The sequence below is a fragment of the Callithrix jacchus genome, chromosome 4 (genome assembly GCF_049354715.1).
Source record: "Callithrix jacchus isolate 240 chromosome 4, calJac240_pri, whole genome shotgun sequence".
Taxonomy (NCBI): Eukaryota; Metazoa; Chordata; class Mammalia; order Primates; family Cebidae; genus Callithrix; species Callithrix jacchus.
In genome coordinates, this window is record NC_133505.1 from 87,094,238 (window position 1) to 87,109,925 (window position 15,688).

General features: G+C 33.8%; 1 long non-coding RNA gene across 5 annotated transcripts in view; it reads right to left on the reverse strand.

Annotated features, from left to right (window-relative positions):
• The window catches only part of LOC103792522 (uncharacterized), a 75,811-nt gene that overhangs the window by 22,888 nt on the left and 37,235 nt on the right, over window positions 1-15,688 (reverse strand). For all 5 annotated transcript variants that reach the window (XR_013534853.1, XR_013534851.1, XR_013534852.1 and 2 more), the window contains 2 exons: window positions 1,112-1,184; window positions 881-958 (listed from right to left, as the gene is read on the reverse strand). This is a non-coding gene — a long non-coding RNA (uncharacterized LOC103792522). The remainder of the gene's footprint in view (window positions 1-880; window positions 959-1,111; window positions 1,185-15,688) is intronic.

Sequence of the window (15,688 nt, forward strand, 5' to 3'; positions counted from 1 at the left end):
AAGAGAAACTCTTTGAGACCACTTTAAGAAATAATCATCATTTGTAGAATCAGTGAGTTGCGGGTTATAGGGAAAAAAATTTGAAAGGGATTATAACTGTTTTACTAAGGCTACCTATTCCTCTGGAAGTTTTGCTTGCCTCACATTTTTAAAGTAAACATGAAGCTGCCTTCCCTTCAAATTATTGTCTGAGGGTCATCTATCAACAGGTTAAAAATGCAGTCTTAGAATAAATTCAAAGCAGTCCCTGGCAGAGTCCAGTGGGACTGGAGAGGTGCGAGTGAGGACAGAGAGATGTAGGAAATGAATTAGTGAAATAACAGAAGTCAGACTGTGGAGAATCTTACAGTTATTTGTAACAGTTTTAATTTTTATACTGGTAAAGTCTTAATAAGTATTTTCTGAAAAAGGAAAAAAACCTGTGATTGGAAAACAATGGTTTAATTGAAGCTAAATAGGTTTCTTCCCTCTAGAATTTTTAATAGTCTTTATCTACTGAGTGAATGATGATATTGTTGACTATAGTTTAGAACCTAGAAGGCAAATTAAGTTTGACCAGACAGGAAATAACAAATTAAATTGACATGTAAAATTTGAAGTGCCTGTGGAGAATACTGTGTAGAGCTACCCAAAAGAAACTTGAAAAAACCTTTAAATCTTATACAAAGCAACTGAGAAAAATATTGAAAATTAAAATTAAATAATATTTAATTTGAGAATTAATTATAAATAATATCTATGAAATTTATGTCTATGCTATTCAAATAAATAAAGAAGAGAAGAATCATTTGCCCATCTCAGAAGGAGGGCTAGGATCTGAATTTTCTATTTATTCACATTTTGTAGATTCTTTGGAAAATTATTCGGTTCTTTAGCTCACTTTGTTCTGTAGATACGAAGCTTGAATCCAAGAGTCATTTCTCAACTTATTTTGATATGTAATATCTTCATATTTGGGCTTATCCAAGTTCACCAACAAATGCAAGAAAGAAAGAAAAAATTACTTAACGTTCTCCTTTGAAGATTACTTTGCTTCTGTTTTATGTCATCATTGGTTTTTTTCTATATTAAATGATGTAACCAAAAACAATATATCCAAGAGATGACTCACCTTTCCAAAATATTGAGAGATGTTTGACTCACATCTCAAGAATCACCTTCATTTTTCCCTTGCATTTTTTTTTCTGGAAACATAAAACTGAATATTTTGGTAACTGAGTAACTGGATCTTTGTTTAGTTTAATGGAAATTTGAGCAAATGTACCAAATTAGCAAAATGAATCATAGTGAACATTCTCTAGCCAGGCTTATTAAATTTTTACTATAGAGTCATCTAAAGTGTATTTCATGGGAAATGTATCCACCTTCCAAAGGCGATCTGCCATACTCAGCAGTGCTGTGGTTCTCATGGAAATGATTTTACCATTGAACATGATTGTCAGATTAACCATATCTAATTCTAGGGCACTGATTGTAAATGTGAATACTTGAACTTGATTCAGAACTATCAGATATGCTTAGAACTTCACTCAGTTAATCCTGCTGGAATCTTAGTCTCTAAAGACCAAAGTCACGGAAGTATGTTTTGGCTTTAATTTGCAGACATTTTTCCATTGCCATAGTTTTTTGTTTTAAAATCATGTCCTTGAGAACTGGTTAAGGACTTGGGGACTTTTTAATCTGTATCTACTTAACTAATGCTTCTATTCAATGACTGATAAAATCAGCAGATAGTTACCTTATGTAAAGAAAACAGAATATCAGTTTATAGCTGAAGTTATTCAATGCATGATATTCTCACATTTAAATTATTTTATCAAACTTATTCTGAATGATGACCAATGTTTCTTTAGTGATATCATTATTAATAGCATATTACCACATTATTCTTTGAGCCAAACAAAGCCTAAAGAGAAACATTTGTCAGAAGATACCAAGCAGGTTTCTTTTTAAGCCAGCGAGTTAATTTTTAGAAAGCATTAATTTTATTTTCTTAGGTATAAAAAAAGTTATGTTACACTACAAAACATAAGTGAATTGGCCTGCTTGGAACCTTCATTAAAAGGGAACTAATAATGAGAATTAGTATTTGTTGACTGCTTAACTATGTGCCCAACACTATCTTTCTACAAGCCATGAAGCCAATACTTCTTAAATCTCCCTTTTTATTCATAACTACAAGTGAAAACATGAGGCACAGCAAGATGAATTAAGTTGTCAATGATCATAAATAGTAGAGCCAAGATTTGATCCAAGGCAGTCAGAATCCAGCACTGTGCTTTTAATTCCTATACCACACTGTCTCTAAAATAGAAAGAAACAAAAAGGAAAACAGAAGAGAGGTTACAATGAGCTAAGAAGAACTTGTTTAAAGCAACTGGTAAAGGAGCAAGGGAAATAAAGTCAGACTGTGTGTGTAAAAGATGAAACACTACACAGCTATAAGACATCTAAAATTAGAGCATGAAACACTGGTCTTCTCAGTTGAAATTTAAATAGATTTAGAATGACCAATGACATTTTTATAGGTTAAAACTTTTCAATGAAGGTAGAGCAGTCTAATTTTAAATAACCAATCTTTAGAGACGGCGAATGAACATAGGAAAGCATTGTACCTATTATCTGGGAGGTGCTTTTTAACAGGAGTGACCGAGATACTGATACTAAGTCTGGTTTGCCAAGAATAGTCCTGATAACCTCCTGTTGTTCCAACTTAATTTTTCACCTTTCCTTCTTTCATTTCAATGTGTCCTTGTTGAATAATAAATTTTATGATCCTCTAGCTATGCCCATACTCTTAATTCCTCCAAAAAGGATAAAATACATGCTACCACAGGCAATTTTTATTTTTCAGGTTTTTTCTCATTGATAATTGATGACCTCTCAAAGGCTCTCTCATAATGTTAACAACTTACTTCTTTAAAACCATTGAAAGAGAGTCTCACAAAAGGACTGAGTTTATCTTTTAAGGGCTTTCATATGACTGTATCAGATCCACCAAGGTTAATCTACCTTATGATTCATACAATATCAATTGTACTAAACACATGCAAAACCCCTTCACATTTGCCATGTGTGTAATCTAGTCAAGGGAGTGATGTGCCATCTCCTAGACAGATTCTATTGTTCAGAAGCAAGTAAGCTGGCAATTCTACCTGTACTGAATAGGAGGTGTTTATTCAAAAATGTAGCTCATTGAGAATGTGTCCCCCTTAGGCTATGTCCACCAAAAGTAGTGACAGACCTTTCATTTTCTTCAGAACTCCCAGGAACACTCAGAAAACAAAAGAAGGTTAATAAATACTTGTTGATCTGAAAATTTTGAAAGGTAAGTGGCCATTTTAATGGTTCCAATGACATTCTCAGAACGGCGTTGGTCTTGAAGAGATATGGACTGGACATGTTGTCCAAATTTGAGAATAATGTAAAGATTCAACAACACCCTCAGTTTTGTCATCAGAATAAAAAATCTTCCATGTAAAATGTAAAATCTTCCCTGCTGCCTGCCTATCTGTTTTGAAGAAAAATACACTGCAGATGGCACAAGCTTTCTAGGAATGGCAGAGGAAGAGATAATGTAGCATAGATATTCACAGTGACCATCTAGCAGAGCAGTACTTACTAAATCTAAGCCAGAATCAGAAGACATAAAATGCCCCATTTATTATGGATAAACATTTAGGTTATTACTTATGCAAGTGAAGTACTCTCTTAAGGCACATTTTTCTCTTACAAATGAGAGATATATATATAATTTATATATTATATAATATATAAAATTATAATTATATAAAATATATAACATTATGATTATATAATAATGATAAGAATAATCTTTAAATTATTCTCAAATTTGGACATGTCCAGTCCATATCTCTTCAAGACCAACACCGTTCTGAGAATGTCACTGGAACCATTAAAATGGCCACTTACCTTTCAAAATTTTCAGATCAACAAATATTTATTAACCTTCTTTTGTTTTCTGAGTGTTCCTGGGAGTTTTGAAGAAAATGAAAGGTCTGTCACTACTTTTGGTGGACATAGCCTAAGGGGGACACATTCGCAGTGAGCTACATTTTATAATGATTTTATAAAATTTAGATGATTAGTTCTACTTAGTAACATGTAAAATTAATAAATTCATTTTGAAAAATCTTCAAACATAAAACAGATGTTCAACTGCATCAAGGAAGGAATAAATCATGGTTGCAAAGGAAGAGACAACCATGCACTCACACTTTCACCTGCTCATGTGCTTCACATGTGTTATCTCACTGGCAAAGAATGTATTCATAAGCTTTGGGGCACAAACCAAAACCATGTAAATCTGTTTCCACTGACATCACCGAAGAACTTGTGATCTGCCAATGCTGTTCCAATGTCATAAATTCAAATGAGTGAAAACTGCTTGTTATTTAGCAGAAAATAAAAGCATATCTCTTCTAGACCTTACTTGCTCTCTCTGCAATGAAAATTTTGTGAAATAAACACCCCTAACTCAGTATTCTGCACTGATAGAATCCCCAAAAAATAAAAAATTATAGCTAGATAGCAGAAAAAAGTTCTCGCGTTCTATGCCACTGTAGGATGACTATAGTTAATAATAAAATGTAGTTTAAAATACCTAGAAGGAGGACACTGAATGTTCCCAACACAAATGATAAATGTTTGAGACAATGCTTATGCTAATTACTCTAATCTTATCACTACACATTATATGTATATCCAAATGCCATTATGTACTGCATGAATATATACAATTATTATTTGTCAGTTAAAAAAGTAATATTTGGTCAAGCATGGTGATTCATGCCTGTAATCCCAACATTTTGGGAGGCTGAGGTGGGCAGATTAGTTTAGCCCAGGAGTTCGAGACCAGCTTGAGCCTCGGCAACATGACAAAACTCCATTTCTGAAAAAATACAAAATTAGCCAGGCATGGTGGTGCATACCTGCAGTCCCAGATACTCAGGAGGCTGAGGTGTGAGATCACCCAAGCCTGGGAGGTTGAGGATGCAGTAAACTGTGATTGCACCACTGCACTCCAGCCTGAGCAAGAGAATAAGACCCTGTCTCAAAAAATAAATTAATTAATTTAATTAAATTTTTAAAAGATTGTGAAGGTAAGTGAGAAAAATGCAAAGGAAATAAACTCTCTTTTAAAATATTGGGTAATTTTCTTTGTGAATAACCACAGAGTATAGATAACATATGAAAATCAGGTTACTTTCTGTTTTCTAAATTTTCAAAAATTTCTAAAACACCCCAGAACACAACATGAAATTCATTGCTGCAGGGCTATCTGCATTATCTACTATATTTAGGGAAACTTTACATCTGAGCCTAATGATAAGTCTTACCAGACTCCTGGAAAAGTAAACCCAGAGAGGTGATGATGAGTATAACTCTGGAATCACAAAAAACTATGGGCCAGAATATAAGGATCCAAATTGTTGGACAGTTTTTTAAAAAGTAAAAACATTGCATTTGTCAAGTTAAAAGAAGATATCATGGATCATATTTACTACTAGTTAGGATCACACTGAATTTAAATAAAAATTCATTGAGCAATTTATTTCCCATCATACTGAAAAAGATGAAGTTTAAAAGACTCTATAACTTATGATTTCCCTCTCAAGTAAAATTTGAAGACAAATTCAAAATATTAGCTACCATCATTATTTAAAGCAGTTTCTTTATATTTAGTTTTATTATATATAGTGTATATACTAGTAATATATACAGTGGTAGACATTTTACATATACTTTATATAGATTTTATGCTACATATGTATGCATAGATACACACACATCTCTGCATAACACAAAGCTTAGTTTATTGCTTACTGCAGCAAAGAAGAATGCAACCTCTACAGAGTCTTCCTTTCTCAGTGTCTCAGAGGAGAAAGAACAAATTGGAAATCTGGAGTCTGGTTTACATGGCTCTTTCAATAAGGAAGCTTGGTTAGAGATATGTAAGTTTCATGTACTGTGCACAATACATTTGAATATCTATTTTATACTTAAAAATTTTAAAAATGCATTTATTGTTTTTACGTATGAAGTATAACAAATCATTTAAAAGTACGAGGAGGAAGACAACAAACCACATTGCCATGTATGTACCTATGTAGGAATCCTGCATGTTCTGCACATATACCCCAAAATCTAAAACGCAATTAAATATATATAAAAAAATACTATGATGTCTATTTATATATACATTGTTTCAAAAATCATAAATTAATATTCTAATATGTACGAGGATTACATGGATTAAAAGTTACATATTAATATGATTTATAAATATATATATATATTTGGCTGGGATGTTCGAAAATGTTATAAGAAGGGATGCATGATGAAGAAAAGCCTGGAGATTGCTGGATTAGATAACCCATAGAAGGAAGTGTCTAGTGCATGTACCAAGGCTGTGGTTGTGGAAATGTAGAGGAAGGAATAAGATCAAGAACCTGATGGAGTGGGATTTAGAGAAAAGAGTGTTGGGAAGGTGGAGGTGTCATCAGCAGCAACTACGAAAAATGGCTGTGGAGTGGAATGAATGATGAGGCTAGGAGCTGTGGATATGGGTTTAAGTTTGCTGTAGAAATTGAGAATGAATAGAACAAAGAGGCCCAAGCAGTTATAATGAATTTACATTGCAGCACTAATGGTAGCCTTGTGTCTAGGACATAATGTGTATTCAATAAATTTTTTAAGATGAACAAACGAGTAAGTGAATAAAATAACGAATGAATAAATGCACACGGCTTAGCAAAGCAATGTGGAGTGAGAAAATTAGGGCAAAATCAAAATGACATTCTAACCAAGATTCCACAAAATGTTATTTCCTAAAAATAAAGAAAAATGGTAACAACAACAACAAAAATAAATAAATAAATAAGAGTACAAATACGTTATAAAATTACATGGCTACATAAATCCTTCTAGCATCTTTTTAGACAACATAAATATTATTTTATTTTCACAATGGACTGTTGCTTACAGAAAAAAATAACAAGTCTTAAGAAGGGTAGTTCACTTGCCTCGTAAGAACCTAAATGTCCCCAACTATAATAAATGGGGCATTGCATGTCTTCTGATGACTGGTTTAGTATTATTTTTTAGTAAGTAGCATCTGCTGGCTGAGCACTATGCATGTCTTTGCCTCTTTCCTCATGTTCATTTCCAGGAAGCTTATGCCACCTGTGCAATGGACTTTTCTTCAAAACAAATAGACAGAAGAAAGACTTTATTGAGAATTTTGTTTTCCCAATGGACAAAAACAGTCCTCAGAATTGAAATCCTTACTGAATCTCTAAATTAACCCTGAATTTGGAGAAGGCTTCTAGAGATCAACACTGTGATTTATTTGAGAATACCTTTTAAATCATTCAACAGGCCACTTGGTCTTTAAAGTTTTCAAATCCCCGAGTATTTATTAACCATCTCCTATGAGATAGTACTATTAGGAGATTTGGCAGACTCAAATGATGTGGTCACTGCCTTTTGGGCTATTCTCTGGCTATCTCCTGGGCCTTAACTTTGGTTTAAAATAATCTAAACAGAGCAAGATGGAACACAGGTAAACAGTAATAATATTAAAAAAGATCACCGGAAACATACCAAGTTAAATCATCATTAAACAGACATGTGTTTACCAAGCTCTGCAAAGAAAGGAATTCAGGGTAAAAAAGTATTATGTATAGGAATAGCTGATCGATTCTTAAAACAGTGTGTTTATGAAGAATCTAAAGTGACTGCTACTTCTAAAACACTTTATTGTCACCTTGAGTTTTGATTTTTAAGCTATCTTTCTGTTCTTATAACAACTATCTTGAAAAATATTTTTAAAGGGAAAATCTTAGTGAAGAAAACACCTGTGGCAAAAAATTCCACCCAGCATTTAAATGTATACTTATTGTTAGATGATTCAAACAATAGAGTTAACAAGTAATTCAAAATACCCCCACCCTGTGGTGGAGGCGGTGGTGAAAATAATACCCCACCCAAATTTAACAAGCAAGGTTTCTTTAACTCTTCAGCTGCTCGGGCCAAAATTTTAGTTGTTTGTACCTTGTTTCTTCACCTTAAAGATCCCAAAGGTGAAACGTGAAGAAAACCCAAAGCTTTAAGTACATTTTCCTTGTGAATATTGATAAAACACAATTTGAGTAACTATGTGAAGTGCAGTGTATTGATAGTAAAAACTTGACATGAAAGCATTTTCATATAAAAAAGGTCTAAACATTTTAGTTAATTCCAGATTTAAAGTGTTCGAGAAAATTATAGCATCTGCTTGAAAAGCTAATGCTTCCCTACCTTTGCATTAGTAGTAACATGTGGATAGATAATATTTGGATTATATTTGAAATTTTGAGTCTAGTTCTGGGCACCATCATTTCAAAGGTATATTGGAAAAGTAATTCATTCACAAGAGTCTTAGCTAAAAAGGATCCCCTGGGGACGCTGACTAGGTAAGGATTGCATTATAGGACTAGAGCGTTTGTTTCTGGTATAGGTGAACAGGAAGAAGAAAACGTAAATGAGTTTCAAATATATGAAGGGCTTTCCTGCTGAAAAGTTACTGAATGGGTTCTGAGTTGCTTCTGAAAGTCTGTTTATCAGAATCATCCAACAGGAAGTAGTCTACTCAGGAAGTGACTGTTTCCTCAGAAGCTGACATTGTTAACCACAGTTATGTAAAAGTTTCCCTGAGGGAAAAACAAACAAACAAACAAGAAATACCCAACTCTTCCTGGAACAGGGAAGAAGGAAAGCAGAAAGAGAAGGAGTCAATGAAAGCATAAAGTCTTGGGAAAACTGTGCATTCAGGTAATGTAGATGAGAAAGGGTTAAAAAGAAGGCTAGGATTAGAGCATGAGAACTTCACAGGTTACTGCCACTTGCCCCACCACCTTCTCAAAAAAACAACCAAATCCTTTCTCAAGATCAGACTTCAGCTTTATGCCTTCTTCACTAAACTTCTCTGCTCTTTGAGAATATACCCAACTTCTTATTCTATTTCCAATATTTTCCTAATTAGAAATTCAGTTAATAGTGAGATAGTTGACAGATACCACTCTGAGGTTTGATCACCATAATATCAAACTATGATTTGTTTTTGGAAGGTATCCAGTTTGATATTTCAAGGCATCTACGCTTCCTGATGCTCCAAAATGATTTGATTCCATTGTGGCACAGCAATGGATTTCTCTATCTAGCATATAAGCAAAAAGAAAAGTATGATAGTGGTCTATAATGAGCTGGGAAGATGTTTATGGCACTTTTAAAACTGGAAAGACTACATGTAAAAGGACTCAGGCACAAGAGGAAATGAAGGGATGTGCTAGGATTACGTGAAGGCAGGCCTTATCTCTGAGGAAAAGGCTTTATGAGCGAAGCCTGCTCACTGCAGCTGGAGTGGCTTGGAAAGCAGAAAGATATGCAAACAGTGGAAAGTCAACAATCAGAGAATGTTAGGGATCTCCAGGATGGAATTAGGAGGTACAATAAGAAGTGTTTATGTACAAGGAAGTTTTGTAAATGATTTTGACATTGATCATGGGATCTCAATAATTTTATATTTATTAGAAAATAAATTGTGCATAAGTGAAAAAAATTAATAAATGCTCCGTGGCTCTGCAGTCAGGACCATACTATCTTAAACGTTAAACTTACAAACAGTATTATGTAGGTAAAGTCTTCAATTTTAGAAGTTTGTTTTTTTTGTTATGTATTGTTTTCAACAATATAGAACTCATGAGCAGTGTATAATGTTTTAATTGTGCACTAAAAGAGATTGCATGATCTTCTGAAATTTCTGGAATCACTTCATCATTTCAGAGATTCTATATTAAATTATTGGATAGTAGGCAATGCAGTATAATTTAGGTTTGAGAATTACATTGAATCTAGTTCACATTGAAGGCATGATATAATTTAAAATTTAAAAATTATACAAGACATTAGCATCGACACACGTTCAGGCAGATGTGCCAGAAAAACGGTTCAGTATAAGTACCTCAGTTAAATTTTCAACCATTAATCCAGATGTTTGGCATGGCATCAAACATACAATTTGACCAAATAATTGATCCCTTATGAAAATGATTAGGTTCTTAAGACAGATGAATTCTGATTATTTATTTAATTTTGGTGTCATTGTATCTACATGGTAAAAATGTCTTAACCATATTTTTTTGCACAGAAATGTATTAGGGAACTTTAAATTACTTGGCTTTTAATGCTTACATGAACTCTACATTTTACTTTATCTGTAGATTCAATCACTATTTTACTATATACAATGGATATAGTGGTGTTTATTAAGCATTAAAAACATGGTGTGCTAATTACTATAACATAAAATTATTTTCACATTAAACATCAGGCAGAAATTAGCACCTCTAATTCTATTTTCATCAGGTCATTTTCTCTAGATTTGATGACCACTAGTAAATATTTAAGCCATGTGCTTCAAATTCACTAATAAACAGTCACTGTTAAAATTCCCTACAAAAATTAATTAAGAGCCTTTAAAAATAACTATTCATAAAATGTAAATAGGTTTAAACTTTACTGAACCTGAGTTTTGCTCTTTGCCATCATACCAAATCTAATTTGACTTTCACTTTAATAAGTTCCCTTCCTCTCAGGCAAAAAGCCGCATTCATTTCCTTTTTGCAGAACTCTATCAATATGTTACTCTTAGCTATAATATAACCAGTGCAGTCAGTTTGTAGTGCATCAATGAAAGAAGTCGTTTATTCATTTCATAAAAATGATTTATGGATGAGAACTTTAAGTCCACAGCAAGGCAAAAATAAGAGAATAGCAGTCCAGGCCATGAATGCAGGTGTTGTTTAAAACTCTCCATTGCTTTGTACATAAAGAAAACTTTTACATGCTGTAAGAGATTTCACATGTTTTGCTAAATGGATTTAGATTATGCCTTGAAGAATACTGTTTCTCAGTTCCAAATTTCCAATAAATATCTATGTTTATTTGGGGTAACAAAGAAAAAAATGAGATTCTTCTTTTTATGGCACAGTGTTTAAAGCATCTGTAGCTGTCAACTTGAAATTAAAACAAGAAATCTGTTTGCATATGACAAGTTTAAATCAACTCCAAATTATGTCCAAATTGGAGAGAGCCCAGATTTTGTCACCGTCATCCCAACGTTTATTTCAGTTTTGATTAAGAGCAGACTCGTGTTCTACCCTGTGTCTTCAAGGAGCCACTTCTCTTTTTTTCATCTGCTAAGAAGGAAATTATTGGCTGGGCATGGCAGCTCACATTTGTAATCCCAAGGCTTGAGACCAGCCTGAGAAACATAGCAAGACCCTGTCTTTACACTTAATTTTTTTGAAAAATAGCTGTACACGGTCACACAGCCCCAGCTATTGGGGAGGGTGAGGTGGGAGGATCAATTGAGCTCAGGAGTTGGAGGCTGAAATGAGCTTCAGTCGTGCCATTCCACTTTAGTTTGGGTGACAGAACAAGACTCCATGGCAAAAATAAAATTAATTTAAAAAAAGCAATCATGACTAATATTAATTACTGTCATACAATTCCAAGACATAGAGCTATTCTAAGCACAGAAATGAATTTCCTCAATTCTTAAAAAGATAATATATTTTATTTTAAAAATCTATGTTAATATGTATGCTGCACATAATATATTCCACTTTTCACATCAATAAATTGTTTATGTAATACCCAATAGGACTTAGATACTCGGGAAAACTTTCATTTATAAAACTATTTTCTTATACATACAAACATGCCACACTCACACCGAAACAAAAACAAAAACAAAGCCAGAAAAGTATATTTGATAATTGTCCAGGGATAAAAGTCTAGAGTTAACACATTCTTAAAAACATGGCCAAATCTGAAGGCAAAGTGACGTTCTTTTTATCAACAGAGAAAGAAATAAAATATATGAACCCTGAGGCAATAACCTGAAATGGCCCAAAGGTCTTTGCAATCTTTGCTCAGGAATATGAGAACCAGAAGGAATTCACCAACCCACCTATCCTTTAACAAAGGCAAGTACACTTCAGTGTGTTTCCTCCTCTACTTACTCACACATACTCACATTTTCCACTATTCCAGGGTATCTCAAATGGCAACAAAATAAGTTGTCATCACTTGAGATACCTGAAGTAGTGGAAAGTGTAGGTTTTTATGAGACTTTGTATCAATAATTTACTTCAGGGATTGTGAGGATTTGCAACAGCATGTAAGATTCTAGCAAATACTAAGAACTCAACAAATACCTAAATTCCTCCAAAATCCTACATTTATTTATTTATTCATCCATTCACTTAATTCTTAATAATTAGATAATATGCAAATCAGAAGAATAACTAGTTTTTCTAATTATAATTAATATAATTTGTTATACAAGTTAGGATGTGATGCTGTAATAAAAAAAAAAATAGACCCCAACATTTCAGCAGCTTAAAACAATAGACTTTTATTTCTTGCTTGTTATAGACCTGTTCGTTCAGAAAAGTGAAGCAATTTGTCTACAGTCTTTCGAAATCCAGGTTGTCAGCAGCTATACCATCTTCACACATGACTGTTAAGATCATCCTAACAGTTGCTATCCCAATTGATGGGAAGAGAAGAGAGAATAGAGAAGCCCATGAGAGGTTTTTATAGATCAACTGTGGAACCCAGATTCTATTCAATATAATTCAGTTCACAACCAATGTAAAAGAGACTGGGGAGTACACTCAACTTTATGTTCAAAGAAACAGACATCAGATTTGGATCTCTGGCTTATCAAGTTTAGAAAGAAAAAAAAAACTGTAAGTTTCTTTTGAATTAAAATTCTAAATTTTCCATCACACTGTAGTAAGAAGAAAATAAGTATTTTTTGCATAGTACTAATTATTATTATTACTATGACTGACAAACATACACGCACAGGCACTAAATGTTTGACAGTCTGTGTAGCAGACAGGAAAGTATGTACAATGGTTAGGAATTGTACTTGGTTAAAGTAGTTAACCAAGTTATGGTGAGATAATTCACCAAATCTCTTCTAGTGTCAATCATCTTCATCTATAAAACAGAAATAGTAATCCTACCTATTCCATTAGGATGCGATGTGGATTAGTTGGGTTATGCATAAAGCAATTAGAACAAGTCATGGCATTTAGTGCTCCACAAGTTTGCACTGTTACTACAATGAACACAATGAGTGATTTGCTCACACAGCCTTTAATTCCTTGCTACACCCATTTCCACTTATTTTAAGCACAAAGAATTGTAAATGAAGTGCAAAGGGGTTTCAATTCCAATTAAATTAGCCAATGAATTCAGTAATTTTTTTTCAAGTACCTTTTCATTTACAAGACCAAATGAGAACTTCAAAGATGAAAGATCACTAGAGGCAGTAAGTAGCACATTCAAGCCAGTCACTCATATAGTTCCCGCCTTACCTCCATCCTTCTCACTAGGATGGAAAGGTTAAACTGAAAGAAGAGTAGAGGAGGAAATTGTGTGGGTAAGCAAAGATATTTTGGCACTCCCGGGGGTCTAGGCAAATAGTTGCTCCAAGGTGCTGCCTGGGATGAGGGAGCTGGAAGGTAGTGTAAGAGTGAGTCACCATGCTGATGATGGGGGAAAGTCTATGATCACCCTTTACAGGAAGTAAACATGTCCATGCACAGAAGCTCTCAAACATCAGGCAGTGAGATTACACATTCCTTGGCACTGACATGTATCTTAATAGCCAGTTACGTCTGTCTATCGCTGGCAATCCAAAAGCCCCAGTCTGGACTCTGTTCCTCTTTCTCTTTTGTTATTGCTCTTTTTAACAGCTTTATTGAGATATAATCTACATACCTTTAAATTCACTTTTTAAAAAGTAGATAATTTGGGGTTTTTAATATATTCACAGAACTATGCAATCATCACCACTATCTAATTCCAGAAAGTTTTATTACCTAGAAAGAAATGATGCAACAATTAGCAATCACTCCCTACAGCCCCTGAAAACCACTAATCTGTCTCTATGAATTTGTTTATTCTGGATTTTTATGTAAATGCATTAATATATATACGTGGCCTTTTGTTATTGGCTTCTTTTGCTTAGCATATTTTTTAAAAATTCATCCATGTCATAGCATATATCAGCATTTCATTCCTTGTTATGGCTAAATAATATTTCATTGTACAGATACACCACTTTTATTTATCTGCTCATCATTTGGACATTTGGGTCGTTTCCATTTATTGAATACTGTGAATAATACTGCTGTAAACAGTTGTATAATTTTTATGTGGACATTTTTCTTGAGCACATGCCTAGGATTGGAATTGCTTAGTCATATGGCAACTCCATGATTAATTTTGGGGCATTGCTGAACTGTTCTCTAAAGCAGCTGCATGAATTTACATTCACACCAGCAACGTATGAGGGTTTCAGTTTCTCCACATCCTCATCAAGGTTTGTTATTACCTGTCTTTTTTCATTATAGTCATCCTAGTGTGTCTGATGTGGTCTCTCATTGTGGGTTTAATTTTATTTCTCTAATGACAATGATGTTGAAATATTTTTATGTACATGTTGGTCATTTGTATGTCTTCCATGAAGAACTGTCCATTCAAATCTTTTGTACATTTTTCAATTTGTTTATTATCAAGTTGTAAGTTATTTTATAAAAGGACTTATATTGATACAAGTCCTTTATCATATATATGAACTATAAATATTCTCTCCCATTCTGTATGTGGTCTTTTCACTTTCTTAATAATGCCTTTTGAGTGAATGCTGCTGAAAAACCAAACCAAATGAAACATGACACCCAGCTAGACCGTTCCCAATAATCAGAGGATGTAATGTTGTTTACGTCCAACAAAATGTTCTGACAGATAAGCAAAGCTATTATTAATTTGAACTAAAATGTGACGTACATGACACATAGTGTTAAAATATTCCTTCTGACATAGCTCCCCTTTATCCATTCAGACTTAGGAAAAAATGCTAAGCATTGTGTTCTTTGCCTTTGCTTAAATATCATATCGTCCTAAATTATTGAAAGGAATTAGTATAAGCAAACTTTAAATGAAAAAAATAAAACAGGAAGATCTCTAAAGTGGTTACAGTTTCAATACATGGACTACACATATTATTTGAAAAACTATCCTGTGGAATTAAGGATGTGTGGCAGAAAACTTAAATTAGCTCTACTATTACATTCCATAAAGCTGAACTCAACTTGCATGTAAAAATAAAAGAAATTCCATGAGTCAAAATTTATTTTCAGAGAATCATATCAATCACAATGGATCGCCTTTCTGGAAACTAACAAATTCAAACCTGGGATCCTGGGTCACAGCCTAGGTACCCTTCATTTGGCTTTTGAAGCTAAGCAGGCTGCTCCCTGAGGCAGAGGCTTCCTTGCCAGTGCTCCCGTTCCAGCTGAATACTCACTGCAGTTTTAGGTCAATTCCTTTGGAGGAAATGAGATTGACTCCACAAATGCAGGCGAGCTACGTAAAGGTAAATGCGTCCGAACTCTAGAGCTTCTGCTTGCCATTTTGAATCAGAAAGACAAACAGATGGACATATTTCTGCCCAGGAACATTTCTACATTTCTAAGGAAAAAACGAGTGCCATACTTTCAGTGAAGGAGAAGCAGCAAAGTCCACAAGAAATGTTTTGGAG